Consider the following 5,092-nt stretch of genomic DNA (forward strand, 5'->3'; position numbering starts at 1 on the left):
CCGCGGCATGCGGGGTCTTCCCGGACCGGGGCACGAACCCGTGTCCCCTGCATCGGCAGGCGGACTCTCAACCACTGCGCCACCAGGGAAGCCTCTCCATAGACCTTTTAATGTCTGTTCTCTGAGCTTCACTAACACCTGGCTTCAGTGTGAAATTTATGTTTGGCGGATTCTGATTGGGTACTTAGGTAGTGTCATTGGTATCCTCCACAGTACCTAATTGACTGATTCACTGATTGATTGATTATTTTAACGATTTTTCCAGAATCAGTGATTTTTTTTTACCATTTTTTAGTTGAAGTATAGTTAATTTACAATGTTGTGTTTCAGGTGTACAGCAAAGTGATTCAGTTTTATATATATATATACACACACATACACACATATATTTGTGTGTATATATATGTGTGTGTGTGTATATATATATATATATATATATATATACTTTATCAGATTCTTTTCCCTTATAGGTTATTACAAGATATTGAATACAGTTGCCTGTGTTATACAATGGGTCCTTGTTGTTTCTCTGTTTTACATATAGTAGTGTGTATATGTAGTAATGATTTTTAAATTTTATTTTAAAAAATTTTATTGGAGTATAGTTGATGTAGTAATGATTTTTAATATATATTATTTTGGGGGACAGTTTTGATTTACAGAAAAATGGTAAAGCTAGCATAGAGTTTCCGTACACCTGTACCCAATTTCTCCTATTATTACTATGTTACATCAGTATGGTATATTTGTTGCGGTTAATGAACCAGTGTTGTACATTATCATTAACTAAAGTCCATTCTTTATACGGTTTCCTTAATTTTTACATAATATCCTTTTCCTGTTCCAGGATCCCACGTTCCATTTAGTCATCATGTCTCCTTAGCCTCCTCTTGACTGTGACTGTTTCTCAGACTTCTCCTTGTTTATGATGATCTTAACAGTTTTGAGGAGTCCTGCTCAGGTGTTTTATAGAATGTTCCTCAGTTGGAATTGGTCTGATGTTTTTCTCATGAGTAGACTGGGGTTTTGTGTTGGGGATGAAGGCTGTGGAGGTGAAGTGCTGTTCTCATCACATCATATCAAGAGTACATACTGTCAACATGACTTCCCACGCTTGATATTGACCCTGATCACCTGGCTAAGGAGTGTTTGTCGGGTTTCTCCACCGTAAAGCTACCCTTCCCCCACTTTACCATACTGTTGTCTTTGGAAGGAAGCCACTATGTGCAGGCCGCGCTTAAGTTGTGGGGAATTATGTTCCATCTCCTTGAGGGTGGGGTATCTATATAAATTATTTAGAATTCTTCTGCATGTGAAAGTTGTCTCTTCTCTCCCACTTACTTGTTTATTCAATCATTTATTTATATCAGTATGGACTCATGGTAATGAATTTTTAATCACATGATCCCAATCTTATTTATGGCCAGTAGCATGAATTTCTCTACCAAACTATGGCTAGGCCTACAGTTTCTAAGCACACAAAAAAGAGTAAAACAGTGGTTACGCATGGATTTTGTTTCACTCTTTGTGTCTTTCCTTTTTTTGGTCAAATTTTTGGTTTAAAATCTAACCAAAAGAATAATTCAGTAATGTGGTTAAAAAAGTTCAACCATCAAAGAGCACACAGTGAAAATTAGGACTACTTTCCACCCCGTATCCTTGTATCCTTCTCAGATGCATCTCCTATTAACTGTTACTGGTATTTTTCCAGAGATTTTCAATACATGTATTAGCATATTTCTATTATTCAGCTTCTTTAGACTCTAAAGCAAAGGGTCAGGAGAGGGAGAGCAGGGGAATGAAAGAGAAATAAGAAAGGCGAGGGTAGGAGCAGACCAAAGGTGATTAGGTCAATCATAGAATTCTTAACTCAGTCACTCTACTTGCTTGTAAAACAATTCATTTTTCCAAGGTTTTTTCTGGTGGAGTTTTGCCGCATTTATGCATTTTAACCCCTGATTATCAAGCAGTGTAGCTGTATCAGGCAAGTTTCTTAGCTGAAAACAACCAAGTCCTCTCTACCTAGTTTAAGCAGAAGAATTTATTTGAAGGTATTACGTGGTATGGTGTTTCTGGCCCCAATTCTCTCCGCCTCTACCCAGGCCTTTTGGACATGTGACCTTGTAGTTTTTCTCACTCAAGGAGACTATTTCTGTGTGCCTTGAGTCTGAGGTTGACCACCTGACTTGCTTTGACCAATGAAATGTTAGTAGATATGATGCATGCTGAGGCTTGAAAAAGCATTTGCACATTTATACTTTTGTTTTTGTTCCTCTGTTATCTTCAAGAGAACATGCCAAGCTTTGCCTACTGGAGGATGAGACACACGGGATGCAGAGCTAGGTCATTCTGGTTGTCCCAGTTAAAGGTATCCTAGATGGGCTCTCAGCCAGTTGACGCCCAGACATGTGGGTGAGCTGAAGCACAGCTGACCACAAGATATATGAGCAAGCCCAGTCTGGCCCATCTGAACCCTACAGATTCATGAGCTAAATAAATGCTTATTTATGTATGTCACTGAAATTTTGGCCTTGTTATGCAGCATTATTGTTGCAATGAATAACTGATAAAGTAGTTTATAGAATCCTGAGGAGGTCCAGAGAACCTGGTTTGGATGTTATTTGACTAGGAGAACTGCCAACTCCACCCAGGATGTTTCTAGCAGAAACTTCACTCCTGCTGCCTTGTAGTATTCAGCACCTGAATAGAATAGAAAGAACCTTTACCAGTGTTCTTTAGAGGAACCAAATGCCTCCAACCATTGCTTTCAAGAATCACTGCTATCCCTCACAAAGTTTACTTCCTCATTCCAGTCCTCCTGTGGATTCATCTGACCGGTAGAATCTAAATCACACCTGGAACCTTAGCTGCAAGGGAGTCTGGAAAACGTGTTTTTTTAAGTTTTCTAGCCTGTGCTATGCAAGAAGACCTGCTAGGAGGGGTTTGGAATAAGTGTGAATGAGTCACTCTTCAGTATCTGCCACAGAGGCATAGAGAAAAGAACTCAACATCCTGATCCCCCGATTGTCTGCCATCACCTCATAGGGACACTCAAGGTTCAACATTCCCAGGACTTGAAATTATGAGGGGAGGAGCCCTGGACCCTTTAATTGCTCTACACCAGACTTGCTATAGCAGTCTTAGGTCTAAGAATGCAGTTTGGTTCTGATACTGTTGACTGAAGGTACTCCCTGCCTTTTCCTCCCTTGGCGTCTGGCAGGGTGAGTAGCATGTGAATAACTCCAGGTGAAGCAATATTTTAATTACATTGGATACTGTAAACAAGGAGTTTGACCCCATTTCACTTTCCCTGTAATAAGTGGAAAGTCCAAAGGAAAGGCATATAGAAAAGCATATTCATGCTCTCATGTCGAGAAGATGTTAAGGATGAAATGTATCCCTGTCTCTGTCCATACCCTATATTCATATGCCAATTCCTTTGACCTAAGTATCCTAAATACCCAAAGGGTGACAGTGGTGGGGTGATGGATTTGAAGCTCACCCTTGCCCTCCAACTTCACTTCCACCACAAGCTAAAATGGCCCTCTCAGGTGTCTGGTCTGGGTCACGTGGCATTAACTGATTGATAGAAGGCATTTCCATTAAATGAGAAGGCTTTGGGTGTAGGTGTATTTATTTGTTAAGTGCCAGTTGTGAGACTGGCCCACATGAAACCTTTATTCTTTTTTTTTTTTTTTTCCTCTGAAGACCTTATTCCAACTAAATATTTGCTGAAACATTTTGGTGACCTTTTTGCAGTTTAATTTAATAGGCAAAACCATGCTATTGCTAACAGTACAAATACCGAAAAATACTGCATTTGTGCAGTATTTTAAGGGGGGAATTTTAGTACACCTGGGTGAAAAATGAAGTATTTAGCTGTATAGCCAATATGTGGATCCTTGACTAGTTACCAATGAAAGTAGGAATTGGAATATATGTATAGGAATATATATAATATATGTGTGTGTGTGTATATGCTTTAGAAGAGCATATAGTCTATAAACCTTCCCAACTATGGCAACACGACCAGGACATTTACTTGGAGGATCAAAAGATATTGTGATATTGGCAAGATGCTACTTTGTCCATATAACTTTGTATATTCAGTCATTTGGTTTAATATCCCTTGTGAATTGATGGAGAACCTAAATATGGAATAATAATCCACTCAGCTACCTGGGAGTTTGTGGTAGGCACTCATTATTATTGTTATTTTTTGAGGTAAATTTCCTTGTATGTTACAAGGAAACATATTTGTGACAAGGTCTGAAACTTCTATTCACAAAGGTGCCAGACTTGGATCAAGACTTAGGCCAGGGGCTTCCCTGGTGGCACAGTGGTTGAGAGTCCGCCTGCCGATGCAGGGGACGTGGGTTCGTGCCCCGGTCTGGGAAGATCTCACATGCAGTGGAGCGGTTGGGCCCGTGAGCCGTGGCCGCTGAGCCTGTGCATCTGGAGCCTGTGCTCCACAACAGGAGAGGCCACAACAGTGAGAGGCTCACGTACAGCAAAACAAACAAACAAACAAAAAGACTTAGGCCAGGAATGATATCACTTATATATGGAATCTAAAATATGACACAAATGAACTTATCTATGAAACATAAACAGATTCACAGACAGAGAACAGATTTGTGGTTGCCAAGGGGGAAGGGGGGTGGAGGAGGGATGGAATGGGAGTTTGGGGTTAGCAGATGCAAACTATTATATACAGAGTGGATAAAAACAAGGTCCTACTGTATAGCACAGGGAACTATATTCAATATCCTGTGATAAATCGTAATGGAAAAGAATATGAAAAAGAATGGATATATATATATATAACCGAGTCACTTTGCTGTCCAGCAGAAATGAACACAACATTGTAAATCAACTGTACTTCAATAAAATAATTAAAAACAAAAGACTTAGGCCAGGGAAAAGCTACTTCTGCAGATTGGCCCCTACCTACCCCACTCACAGGATCTCCCACTAGCCTCCCTATGGAATTTTCTCCCCCAGCCAACTGGTATAATCGGTCATTGGTGATACATTTCTACCTTTGCCTGTACCTTTTTTTTTTTTTTTTTTTTTTTTTTTTTTTTTTTTT

Source organism: Lipotes vexillifer, unplaced genomic scaffold (assembly GCF_000442215.2).
Source record: "Lipotes vexillifer unplaced genomic scaffold, Lipotes_vexillifer_v1.1 scaffold847, whole genome shotgun sequence".
NCBI lineage: Eukaryota > Metazoa > Chordata > Mammalia > Artiodactyla > Lipotidae > Lipotes > Lipotes vexillifer.